The sequence below is a fragment of the Cricetulus griseus genome, assembly GCF_003668045.3.
Source record: "Cricetulus griseus strain 17A/GY chromosome 1 unlocalized genomic scaffold, alternate assembly CriGri-PICRH-1.0 chr1_0, whole genome shotgun sequence".
Lineage (NCBI taxonomy): Eukaryota > Metazoa > Chordata > Mammalia > Rodentia > Cricetidae > Cricetulus > Cricetulus griseus.
The window spans coordinates 7898330-7913253 of NW_023276806.1; positions in this window are offsets into that span (position 1 = coordinate 7898330).

Genomic DNA, 14924 nt, shown 5'->3' on the forward strand with positions numbered 1-14924 from the left:
CTGAGATGTCCACAGCAGAGTCTGGGTGAGTCATGGGGGCATTCCCTGAGCCCTAGAGTCTGGAAGGGAGTCTGCATACTTTGTGACACAAAATCAAGATGGTTTTGTTCTGCAAGCAAAGATGATTTGGATTTACATATAATGACGATGCAGTCGATCTCAATTATGGATAGGCCAATCAGCCACAGAGGTAGCAGAATGAGTATCTAAGCCAGGTGAAAGGGTATTTGACTGTATCAGCCATTTATGGGCAAATGAGCATGTGTACGAGCACAGCAAAATGGAGCAAAGGGAGCTCCCCTACTCCTGAAGAGGCAGCTCAAGCTGGTTACATTTCTTCTTTCTTCCCTGCTCCCTCCCCTCTTGTCTTCTCCCATCCCCCTTTTTGTTTAAGCTCTGCTGATTGAATAGCATCTAGGTCATGTTTGGGGGTGGGTAAGCACGTTAGCTTACATCCCTAGACTGTGAGGATTTACTTGTTTATTTTACAGAAGCTTTTGTCCCCTCTCACAGTTTCCTATTTAGGTGTGGGCTGCCATGGACAAATTCCTTTTTTGTAGCAACAACCTGTCCTGACAAGAAAGACTCGCTACTTCCTGCTCCCACCTCTTCTTGTGGGCTGCTGGGATGGCAAGCATGCGCCATCACATCTGCTTTTAGATTAGATTCTTAGAAAGGTAAAACAATTCTTTAAGATGGGAGTACTTTAATTTCTTTTTGGACAACCTCACCATCCCTGTGGAGCAGAAGGGGGATGGGATGGGGAGGGCTCCTAGGGGCCAGGGGAGCAGGGGAGGGAGAGGGAACTGGGATTGACATGTAAAATAAGCTTGTTTCTAATTTATAAATAAAAAGAAGATTAAAAGAAGATGGGAGTACTATCTACAATCTACAACTTCATAGCTATCATTAAAATCATGCTACTAATGCTTTCACATAATTAGTGCTTTAATTTAAAGGAAATTAAATATTTAAAGTGGCAAAATATTGCCTGTCAATACTACAGGTACCGGACAGGTATTCTTTGAAGGATGACAATGGGGGTATAATGCCATTATTGAAAGACACAATGTTGACTCTGTCTTCTTTGAGACTACAGTGTAGCTCCATGTCATGCAGAAAATGCCTCTGTCTTTCTCTGGGAGTTTACCCCTTTCTCATGTCTTGGTATAAGGCAATCTTTCTCTGAGGTCTACCAGTAACCACAGATCCACATGTGAGCAATGGAATTTAAGCTAACTACATTTTGGGGAGCTTTTCTTATCTAGAGATTTTCCTCCTTCATGATTATTGAGGTAACAGAATGCAACAGGCACATACCAGAGCCAAAAGGAAAGACAACATAGGCTGAAAGCCCGGCTGACGAGACAACAGGGAGAGAACAGGAAGCGTGGAGCAGAGGCAACAGAGGGCCCCAAATGACTCCTTTTTAGTTGCTGGATTCTGTTCTATGTAAGGTAAACTATGAGAACTTATGAAGTCAAAAACCAAAATTCCTCTATACAAACTTCTTATTTTTCTTGTAAATTTCAACTTTATTTTGTTTCTTCAGCTAGCAAACTTGAACTAACTCATCAAAGTAAAAATAAGAGCACTTGCCTAATTTAGAAAATGCTCACTGAATACCAACTCTTAGCTGTAACCAGCTGCCTTTCATTTCTCGTTTTTAAACTTTCTTTTTGTTTATTCTTTGCCTCTTTCACATCGTATATCTAGATCCCATTTATTTCCCCATTCCCTTTGTTTCTACTCTCTGCCCTTGCAACCAGCCCCCAAAATAGAAAAAAAAATATTAGAGAAAAAAAGAAAAAAGAAAAGAAAAATCTTGTCATGGAAGTTGTAGTGTTGTGTAGTATTACAGATAAGTCACACAATAAACCCTGTTATCCATATATCATTACTTGCAAGTGTTCGTTTCGAAGAGTCATTTGTGTGGTTCAAGGCCTCCTGTTTCCCCTACACTATAGATTCTGGGCCCTCACAGGAACTCCTCTTGGTTATCCTGCTGTTGCCACGTGTTGTGAAAATCCTGCTACTTTGGGTCTGCAAGACTGGTCCCTTCACGTGCTCCAGCAGATCTCAAAAGGGAGGATGTTGGGATGGGCCAACCCATAGCCCTGGTTCTGGGCCTGTGTAGTTTTGGGCTTGGTTAGTCTGCCAGCTCTCCCCCTGGTGAGTTCTCCAGCATTGCCCTGGCTAGTTCACTCCTTGCAGCAATGAGCATGGAGGGTGGGGCCCGTTCAGGCTTTCACAGCCTCAGAGGCATTCTCCCACACCTGGGCCATCAGGGTCAGCTCTACTGTGTTGTCTAGGTGAGGTGAAAGGGGCCACTCTCAAGAGTGCTGCAAGCCAGCTGCATTTCTTACAGTATTTGCTGATTCTATGATGTACATTATAGTAAAATGAACATGAAATGCATATCCAGAAAAATGAAACAATCACATTCATGGAAATAAAATTAAAACCCCAAGAAGCAAGAATGTGGAGATTAACTTTGTTCTTATTTTCACAGGGACAGTAATGTCAGTTTTGTTTTGAAGACAACATTCAAACAGAGGCAAAAATGTTTTAAGAATGAAAAGGAAAATTACACAAGAAGCTGGATTTTAAAAACATCTTTTTTTCTCTTCAATTTTCTCATTTGATGTACCATTCAGCAGGAATTCAAGAGCAGCAATGCTCAATGTACTCAAGTGTATGGATGTCATATCCATGGCAAACATACATCATCTATCATAACTGGCTTGTTCATAATCTATTGATTTTTCACTGTGTTGCATGAATAGACAGGTCAGTTCATATAGACAGAAGTCAAACTACAGAAAATGAAAATCTTATTTAACAAATAAATCATATAATTCTCTCTGCCTATTTCTATGGCCCAATATGTAACAGGAACATTAACTGTGAATTATTACAGGTCAATATTTTTGAAGATATCAGAACAAAATATAGAAATCAGTCTAGACTTATGTAGGTAAAATAGTCACAGATCTCATGGAGGAGAAATCTCTAATTTTAATTACTCTGAATTTCTGTGTTTCACCAGATTTGTTAAGGAAATTCTAAAGATGTAAAGTGTAGGACAAAAAGGCAAGCAGTTAGAATAAAAGTCAGAAGTTGAGGCTACTTTGACTGTTACTATTTATATTGGTATCCTACCCCAGCTTCTGCATCCATGAGTCAGAACTCTCAACAGACAATAAAGTTGTGTGATGCCTTTTGTCTTTTCTTATCTGTCACACAGCAGTGTTTATCATGTCCCTCTTCAGATTTTCTGTCAACTTGAATAGTTACTAATGCAGAAATCTCTGAGTTGGGGAACCATCATAATTAAGAAGGCATGCTTCTCTCTGGGTCAGTGTGCACCCTCTCCCCTACTTAACCAACAAATGACAACTGCAGATTGGAAGCATGGAGATCAAGCCCAGACTCCTTAAAGGTTTGATTTTCATTTCTCTTATATCTTATAAAATAGGAGATTCTACTTCCCCACTGCTTTTTTTGAAAAATATAGGACCTGTTCCTAATGTGCTGGGATTTGAAAAGAAGGTGGGGAGTGGAGTGCTTAGCCTACTGACCCTAAGTTACAATGTGCCCACACTGGTTTAAATGTTTCAATTCACTTCACCAGGTTACACATGAGATGCATTGTTTGTTTTGTCTTGAATGAATCCCATAGTTCCAAATACAATAAGTATACTAAAAGAGAAAATAAAATATTAAGAAGCAGAATGATCTGTCTGTTGGTTTATTCTCATCAGGTTATTTGCATGCTAATCATGTTCCTGCTCCAATCAGCTGTCAGTGTCCAGCAAATGTTTTATATGCTATTTTCAATAGCTTAAATTAAAAGCTTATTCCTTTGTAAAAACTGCATTTGAAAATTCCTTTGAATTAAATTACAAGTATCACTCTATGTTAGACTTGTTAGTATTGATTATTCAATAAAATTATATTTCTAGGTTTTACTGAAGTTCTTCTATTTTTGCATCTCTTGTCTGATCATGTCACTAAGTCATGTTAACAATGTGTTGAGTCTCTTGCCATTTCCTTTAGTTTTTGCTACATAATTTATGGACATAAATGTAGTTTTTTTTTCTGTGTTTTTCTTGTAAGTGACTACCACTTATCAGAGAATGTGCGGTATATTGACACAATGATTGACTGAGGGAGAGTTCAAGGACATTTGTGGAAGAGCTGACAAATTACTTAAGTCTAACCATTTTAAGCCTTTTCCTGTCCTCCCAAAATAAGCAAACACACAACATATTACTTAGTGACAACTAGTGACTGGAATTTTTTGATTAAGTAATTAAAGTGTTTATTTAGGGATGCATCAGAAGATGACTGATATTACTGTTTTGGTGTAGCTTTTATGATCTTCCTTTTTATTCTTTTTAAAAGCTAACACAGGATGGTTAAGCAGTATCATTTTGGAAAAAAGACCACTCACACACAGCAATAGTTTCAGTATATTTATTCCTCTTTAGTGGACAAGATCACTCACAGAATACATGGGTTACTAAATGAAGACCCGAATAGAGGGTTTAATTGTTATTTCCAATGTGGCCCCATTGGTCATTGCCCTTGGTTGCTGACCAAAACTGCATGATAAGACCCTATTGCTGAAGGTAACACATGCTATGGGTGACTGAGAAACTTCCTTTCTTCTCTCTAGCATCCACAGTGCCAGAAGGTACCATGCAGTCTCCTGGAAGAGTAAGACACCAGAGCTCTTACCAAGTACTAAACTTGACATGCTTCAACATCATCCTGGCAAGAAGTGTCTTTTTGTACAACACTGGCATGACTGTTACAGGTTAACTAAATACTTAAACTAAATACTTTCTGACTGGATTGGAGGTCTGTCTGCGCTCCAGGGTAAAGTTTTTATGCCTAGTACTGCAATACTTCTCAAAATCTCATGCCTCTGGAGGGGTAGAAACTGCTGTTGTTATTTTACTAAATGGCCATGCTTTGCAAATTGCTCTTAAACATTTGTGTTTATACCCGTAGGCCTGGGGCATCTCATTATATAATTATATAGTGATAATTCTGGTATAGGTTTGGTTGAACATCTCCAGTCCCTAACCCTCACTAAAGCTATTGGCAATAGACTCTTGCAAGGGGAGCTACAATTGTTGTTTGAAGATGCAGGCACTGATAGGTTTCCCTTGCTCCAGAGGATGTCCCACAGTCCTGAACATATGGGCAGCACTGATTGGATATAGTAGGTTATAAAGAAAAATGAATTAATTTGGGAGGAGGCATGTTAGGAAACATATGGGGGAATTGGAGGGAAAATACGGGGAATGAAAGTGATCATATTTCATTATATACATGTGTGAAATTCTCAAAACTAAAGTAAAAACTTTAACATACTACAATTTAATCTAAAAGAGGAATATTTCAAAGTCCATTCTGTACTCAGTGGGGTGAGCACTCGCATGCTTTCTCTGAAGCACTCAGTAAGACAAGAACAGACTATTTATTATATACTATACTCACCTTCCTTCTCAGTTTCCAATAGTGTTCTATCTTTCTTAAAATCACGTGTTTCTTTCTGCCTGTGGCTACTATCAACTAATTTATTATTTCACCAATTTATTTCCCCATGTATTTTAAGAATCTTCATTATTCATATATAACAAAAAGTACCAGGGGTGAGGTGATTATTGAGATGAGTACTTTGTCCTCAAAGACTCAGAAACAGGATTAATTTTAATTAATAAATTAAATAAGAATTAATTTTAATACCTTGTAATAGTCTCTCTAGATGGTTTGGTACAGAGTGCAAGATTTCATAGATATTGCCCAGGGAGACTTAGAAGTTAATAGTTTATATCATGTTTTCTACTAACAATACAAAACTTCTATAGCTCTGAAAACAAATCACATCATTTAAGAATTTTTAGATTCCTTAAAATCTTCATAACAGGATGACTAGAAGCTATGTTTATTATTGTAGTATTCAGTTTTCTCAGGACTGTTGTGAGAATGAGATATTTAGACATATGTTAGAGACCTTTGAAAGAGAGATATGCTTTAGTTTTGTAGATGTTCTCCATGGTGTGCATGAAAGGACTGTTTGGGTACTGTGGTTTTAAAAGCCCTTTGTCTACTTCCTAAACATTTCTCAGATCTTAAAATTACCTCTTGTTTTGATAAAAATGTTGAAAACTTTCCAATATAGCTTTTTTTATAAAAATGTTGAAAACGTTGCAATATAGTTTTCAAGAAGAAGCATGGAAGCTGTGTCACTCTTGGTAGACACAAATTTGACCACAGAAGTCTTTAGGAATTATTGACTAAGTAAGGGTCTTTGCTTAAGACATACCATCCTCTCATGTATAAGATGACACAAAGCAAGATCAGTGCAAGCAACAAAATGAAAAGCAAACTGCTGTGGTCTACATTACAGAAAGCTGAAAGAACATACCTTACCTTAATGGGTCACTTTCAAAAGAACTGGTTTGAAAAAAAAAAGTAAACAAAACAAAACAAAAAAAAACAGAAATATCAATCAGTCGACACATTCATGAAGGGCAAGCGCAAACAGTGACATTTGGAAGTCCACCCACATTGCAGAAATTCCTTTCTCACTCAAATTAGAATGGGCATCATTTGTAGATCTACAATCCCTTCCTCTGTAACATAGAAAACACAAGAATGCCATTGCTTGCAAGCTTTAAATAATAGTGTGTACGACATACTGGTTATTCTTTAAACATCAGATGTCATCCCCTTTCCTGCAAATATAAACAAGCGTATATTTCGACTTTAATAGATATTTTTTTACTAAAATGAAACATTTTGTACTGGGAAAAATATAATTATTTGGTTTAGGTGAGGAAAAGGGGGACTTAAATTTTTCATCAAATAGTTACATGGGATAAACACTTTCCCTATTTAATTTTGTTCAACATTGGATAATTGGGTGGAAGCATACAGTTATCTTCTTTTTTGTCCACCACAATAAACATACCCTTACATGTATCTTGTTCATCAGGAATTGCTCTTAGACTCATGGAAGCAACTTTTTTCCCCCAAATGTGACTTGGTAAGAAAACAACAGAGCGATAGGGAATCCCTTCAGTTATTAAGTCATGTACAAGAGTTCCCTGGATTCTATTTTCAACTAATACAAGCCCTGATGGCTTCAGAAAGAAGATCTGGGTTAAATATAGCTGTCACTATAAGGAGTTCACCTGAAAAATGGGCACATGGTGGTTATTGGTGACTCTTCCTCACCTTTGCTTTTGGTGTGAATTTCTGAGAAACTTCATATCCAGGTTGCCTTCTCCAGGGAAATCAGCTCTGGACGTTTGAACTCTGCCCTCAGCTGAATGGGACCCTCTTTATAGCTGCATTCAAGCAGGGCTTTCCCCATTGTGACCCCTATTTCATAAGTTGAGATATGTCCTCAGATTGTCCAATCTACAGTGAAAAAAAAGAAAAACTAGGAGGAGATATCTATTCTCCTAAGAGAAAAAAATTACATGAATTCTTTGTCTCATGCTATCTTGGCAATCAATATTTTAAATGGCATACACCTCACACCGTGTGCGTGTGTGCGTGTGTGCGCGTGTGTGCGTGTGTGCGTGTGTGCGTGTGTGCGTGTGTACGTGTGTGTGTGTGTGTGTGTGTGTGTGTGTATGGTGTCTGCCTTCTTTATGCATAGGTTTGCATTACCAGCACATCAAAAAGCAGACAAAAATATTTGGAAAGATGTATCTGAATTAAACACAGGCAGACATTCTTAATAACACATTGTAAGTATTTGTGTTGACTTTGAATTGAATTTGATATCATAAACAAACTAGAGATGCTTTAAACTATAGTACCAAAGTATAGAAGATGTGTTCAACTGAAGAATGGATAGAGAAAATGTGTTACATTTATACAATGGAGTACTACTCAGCAGAAAAAAGCAACGGAATCTAGAAATTCACAGGTAAATGGATGGAACTAGAAGAAAATATCTGGAGTGAGGTAACCCAGTCACAAAAAAGACAAACATGGTATGTACTCACTCATATATGAATTTTAGACATAGAGCAAAGGATTACCAGCCTACAATCCTCTTCACCAAAGAAACTAGGAAACAAGATGGACTCCAAGGGAAAAATGCATGGACCCCAGGAATGGGAAGGAGCAGGATCTCAAGGGCTAATTGGGAGCATGAGGGTAGGGGAGAGGGAGCTGCCAGAATGAGAGGAGGAGAAGAATAGAGGAGGAAATGGAGGACCAGAAATGTTGAGTTGGAAGAAAAATAGAAGAGAGCAGGATGAGAGATATCATCTCAGAGGGAGCCATTATAGGTCCGAGGAGAGATCTGGCACTAGGATGATTTCCAGAGATGTACACGGAAGACACAAACTGACAATCTAGGCAATGGTGGAGAGGATAACCTAAATTCCCTTCCCCTATAATGAGACTGATGACTACTTTTTATGCCATCCTAGAGCCTTCATCCAGCTGCTGATGGAAGCAGAGTCAGACACCCACAGATATACACTGAACTGAACTCTGGAATCTAGTTGCAGACAGGGAGAAATGAAGATCAAAGGGTTTGGTACCAGGCTGGTGAAACCCACAGAAACAGCTGGCCTGAACAAGGGGGAGCACATGGACCCCAGATGCTGTCTGGGAGGCCAGTACAGGACTGATCCAGACCCCTGAACATGGATGTCAATGAGGAGACCTCTGCACTCTAGGGGGCCCCTGGTAGTGGATTAGTATTTTTCCCTGGTGTAAGAAGGGACTTTGAGAGCCCATCCCATATGAAGGGATGCACTCTCAGCCTGGATACATCGGGGAGGGCCTAGGCCTGCCTCAGGATGATGTGGTGGACTTTGGGGAGCCCCCGTGGAGAGCCCTACCCTGCCTGGGGAGTGGAGGGTGGATGGGTTGGGGAGCAGGTGGGAGGCTGGGGGGAAGGGTTGGGGGATTGGAGGGAGCTGGAGAAGGGACTGACATGTGAAGCAAGCTTGTTCCTAATTTGAACTAATAAAAAATTAATTATAAAAAAGAAACAAGTAAATAATATGTCATTTGGTGCAATTCTTGTTCTTGATATCCTGATATCCTGAAATCTACCTTCCATAGACCTTAAGTAACAACTATATTCATGTGCACATTTGGTATAACATAGAAATTTCTAAAGCCGTGTCATCTGTTTGGGGCTATAAAAGTCATCAGACATGTCAATGTCTTTGTGACAGATATTAAGATACCAAACATACAAAGCATTCTATACAAGTTAATTGACATAACTCTATGAAGTCCTGTGAAAATATATTTTGTTACTGTCATCAATTTGAGGACTCTCTGAGACACAGCAGAACTTAGGAGCTGTTCTAAGACTAGAACAACTAGAGCTGTTGTGGCTCCTGATACATAATTATAACCATTTTATGCTTCCAGTCCATATTTTCAAAAAGTTCTTTGATTTTCAACTTGAAATACGAATATGTAGAGAGGATTTTTCTAAGGAATTAGAAATCCCAGTATTTCTTTTTTTGGTTTTACATACATATTTTATAGTGGAATTGGGTTGTTCTTACAAATATTCATGATTTCCAACTAAATGAATGGGGGAACGGTGGGGACACAGTCTGAGTAGCAGCTGCACAACACATTACCTCACACTTAACAAAGGTAAACCTTTACAAATGCATGCTGATTTAATGAGCCAAGGAACATTTCATGAGGTCTCAAGTGCTTCCAGCTTGGGTGGTCATAGGATATGTATGAAGGAGAAGATTTTGGAGCATTTGTGCTAGGACTGAATGTGTTTCTCAAAGCTTCTAGTTAGAAATTTAAACCCTAGTGAAACAGTGCTGAGAGTAATTGGGTAAGATGCAACTGGCCTGTGTAGGCTTTCCTTCCATGAGTGGATTTATGTCATTGTGTTTTAGGCAGGGTTGATAACAAGTAAGTACTGTATTTTTGCTGGCCATGTGGTTCCTTTCCAGATGCAGACTCAATACTGGACTTGCTAGTTTCCAGAGAAACTAGTTATGTAAATTTCTGTTCTGTATATGTATCCTGGTTTGTAGTACTCTTCTTGCAGTGGCATCAGACAGACAAAAACACTTAAGTTCAGTTTTGTTCTTCTCATAACAGTAGCTTTGCATGATTTCCTTCTCTCCTTCCTTCTTTGTCTCTCTCTCTCTCTCTTTCTCTCTCTCTCTCTCTCTCTCTCTCTCTCTCCCCCACCCCTCCCACCCTCCCTTTCTTCCTCCTTTCTCCACCTTCCTTCTTTTCTAACATGGAGAATACCTATGTCTCCACTACTACTCTGTTGTAGTGGAGAAGCCAAGTTTAAAATGCCAGAGGATTACTAAATAAATTGATTTCCATTTTGACTGTGTAGGAAATAGTAACTCAATCTAATGTAAAAGGCTTTGGAATCATAAAGGGATGTTATCCATAGAAATTTGAAGTTGTGTTCAATTCTAGTTGCTACAGCGCACTGTAAACTGTGTTGTTTCTGGGAGAGAATCACTATGGTTGACTGCATTGAAAATTAATAGTGATTGAAGTTCTCCCTAGAACTTGAAGCAGTAGGGGATAGATATTTCAGAGCAATAATGTCATGATGAATGAATTAAATAAACATTTAATTAAGTAATGCATGCAAAACATTTTTGATTCATTAACTTAGCAATAGTAACAATACAATTGACCATAAGGCTTTAGCAGAGAACTCACACAGAGGCAAAGTGCTGTCTTATTTGTTATTTATCTTTACATAGCATATAATCTACCATATTTTCTGAGTCATAGTATTTTAGTATTTACTGTGCATATACTAGTGTTCATCAGTGGAATAAAAGTGCTCACTGAAAAAAAGAGCAGAATTAGAGTAGAGAACTAAGATTTATAAGTAGAAATACAATGTTCTAACACATGTGTTTAAAGATTCCAGTAAGTTTAAAATGAAAGCCATTTAAATGAAGAGCACATGGAGAATAATTCCCAAGAACCTGTGTTTTGAAAGCTCTGGACATTATCTCCGAAAATAGTGTCAGCCGCGGAAGGAAGATGGTAGAGATGCAAGGAGTAGCTACACAGCTTATCCATTAAAAAGTGAAGAAATGCAATAAACTCCCAAGGCTGCAGACATATAATAAAACAATGGTACCCTTCATCAACATTCTTATTTTATTGGAAACAGTGTCCAGATTAAGAAAAACCTAGACTCTGATATTGAACTTCGAGACACACGGCTTTCTGGGGTTTTATGGCTACATAACATCAGGTCATGCTTCAGTTTCTCCACCTGTACAAAGGAAATTCTAATAGCATTTTCTTAAAATACCAACAAGCATTTCAGGCTGGGATGGTTAAAATTCATTGCCAAGTTGAGTGGATGTGGTCACTTAGGAGATGAGGTGTCCAGCTGTGTGGGTCTAGGATGGCTTTCTGAGAGAGGAGGGGTTAGTGAAGGGGGAGCACTCACTTTGTGAGTGGAAAACAACAACCTGTGAGACAGGGTTAGAAATAACGAAAGGGTAAAGGCGAAATTTTTCAGGTTGCCAATATGTCTCTTCCTCTAATTCATAGATTCCCACAGTGGAAACACTGTTTCCACAGACTTGCCCTTCCAAAATTGACTGGTAGCATGTATGAAGCCATGATCACACACACACACACACACACACACACACACACACACACACACACACACACACACACACACACTCACACACTCACACACACACACACACACACTCACACACACACACACACTCACACACACACACTCACACACACACTCACACACACTCACACACACTCACACACACACACACACACACACACTCACACACACACACACACTCACACTCACACACACACACACACTCACACACACACACACTCACACACACACACACACACACTCACACACACACACACACACACTCACACACACACACACACACTCACACACACACACACACTCACACACACACACACACACACTCACACACACACACACACACACTCACACACACACACACACTCACACACTCACACACACACACACTCACACACACACAGACACACTCACACACACACACTCACACACACACACACACACACACACAGTATGTTGTCCTATCAGGTAATCTGGTCATTAATACCTACAACATCACATAGAGCAAATATTAGTCCTTCTTCCTAAAGTCCCACAGCTGATGGACAAGAGTGACTCTAGGCTTCAGATTTGGTATGACATGCAAACCAGTAAGTCCCTGCAGGCCCTGTGCCCTCAAACATTTCTAAACATGACAGATGCTTTGTTCCTGGAGCCAGTAACTCATCTTGATGCCAGAAACAACAGAATGATCACAGAGAAGCACCTCTTGATTCAAGGCTCATAAACTAAAATCAAAGGAGGCATGGGAAGACTCAGGGATATTCTTCTATATCATTTAAATTCAGTATTCACAGTTGATTACAGAAATAATTGGCCATAGTAGATATTTCTTTTATTAGAAAGTAAATACTCAAAAACTACATTAGTGGTATGTGTAGGTAAGATCCTTGAGAGAAAATTAAGACTAGACAAGACTGTAAGTAAGGGTAGAGTCAATTGTGTACAGGAAGAGGGAACGGAACAAGCTTGCTCAGTCTTGCTTTGTAACATCCTGTATCACATAAAACTTTAAAGAATCTTCATCATCAAGAGAAATTTACTCGTTGTAGCACTTGGACCTGAGACTTTGTATCTTCCATGATATTGCATATACACTTATTTATTTTCTGGTAATTATCCAGTCTGTGATATCTATTTGTAGAAACAAAATAGATAAAGAAAAGGAACAATAACATTGTTTATTTAGAGCGATGGTTGGTTCTCAATTAGATATGAAATTCCCTAGCAGGCCCTTGGGGAATGAATTGGTCCACTGGTTCCCAAGGCAAGCTCTTTAAATGTAGGTAAGGTCTTTACAATGACAGCTTTTCTGCTTGACTTCCTAGTCCTCTACTGGGCAACCATGTAAGTGACAGATTTGTTTATACATAACTGAACTTAACAAAATGCAATGCTTTTGTGTCTGGCTTTAGTAAGCAGAGATTTACAGAAATGAAAATACCATTAAAAGTAAGTAAAGATTGAACTTTTTAAAGAACTGAACCAAAGATTGATCATTCCCTAAGATCATCACGTCAATGACTTTGTGCTTTTTGTTGTTGTTGTTGATGATGTTTTGAAGCAGCATTATTAAAACACAGAATAATTCACATTGATATGGTAGAATAGACAGGATTTTCAGAATGACCCCCCAAAACCAAGCATCTCATGATTTTATCATGGTATCTCCTATGATCAAGTCTGAACATCAACAAAGTCAATGTACTGAACTGGTCACAACCTCATCGTTTTTCCTCTTACATTGTCTTAAGATATGATGCTTATCTCTTTATTGTGCTTAAATTGTGATTGGTAGATGGCAATAACTGTGAACTTTAATCAGGAGACTAAATCGACGTAATAAAAAGTAATTATTTAAAGGAAGTGCTGTATTTAATAGAATTAAGAGTCAAAAGAGTAGATCTACAAACTAAGTGTTCATAAGAATAATCCTGCCTCTAATACAATCTTGTCTTCAGAATAATGATTTTTCCAGAATGTTCATATTAAAAATGTGTGTGTGTGTGTGTGTGTGTCTGTGTGTGTGTGTGTGTGTGTGTGTGTTATACTATGTTGAGTGATTGTCCAGCACTTAAGAGTCTCAGAATTTAATTGTTGCATACATTTTTGTTTTATATTCACTGACTTTTAATGAAAAAAAAACTAACAAAATACCAGATACTAGAGTAATTTTTGATTTATTTTCTTTTAATTTTTGAAAACGATTTAAGAATATCATTAGACACAGGACTTTATTGACTATTTCTAGAAGAATGCAATGATGTTTGTAGACTTTAACAACCTGATTATTAACCAGAAACATGATTACAGCAGTCTTTCAGTAAACCATTTATGTTTGCTTCACAAAACAACATTCCATCAGAAAAATCACCATCCTTTAGCTGTCTCTATCGACATGCTTCTGAAAACTGCTGCACAAAAGTTCTGAATTTAAATCTTTGCAATAATATGAAAGACTGCTCACTTGCATTTGTATTTCCAATTCTGATAATAGTTTTATAAATGAAAACAAAGGCAATAAAAACCAACCACAGAATGTTATGAAGCAATCATTACAGAACTGTGGAAAATTGATTATATAGAACATCAAAACATTTTAGAATTGACTTTATAAAAAAATCTTATTAAGAAAAACACTATTGGCAAAAGGAGGAATATGGAAACAATAGAAATATACATGACAGCTAGTGAAATAGAAAATGGAATATAAATGTCATATTAAAATGTGAACTAATAAAATCTATATTTCTTGCTTATATTACTATGTGATCATTTTAATGGAGAGAAAAGTCTTCACGCAGCATAGAGGGGCATTGGGTTCTGCAATTCATTTTCTATGATTATTAGTGAATAATTACATTCCATTTCAGAAACATCCTTCCAAACATTTACACTTGATATGCACTAGATACGCGATACTGTGCATGTGTGCATCTTTGGAGTGAGAATTGAACTCTCAGAATTAGAAAACATGTCCTTAAAATTGATACAGTGGGAGAGTCAAATTTATATGTTTTGGGTAAATTATTGATTCAGATAGGAATGTTGTTTTATAATGCAGCCAGAAACATAATCATATTTGTTTATTTGAGGAACTTCTAGGATTTCTGCCAAAACAATCTTGGATTTGGAAGAACTCATGAGATAGTAAGGAGGAATCTTGTCTGCTATTGTCTGAGAAGGAACTCAGAAAGAGTACTCTATCTTGCGGATCATTGGGTCTAGTTCATAGCTCTGTAATTTCTTACCAACT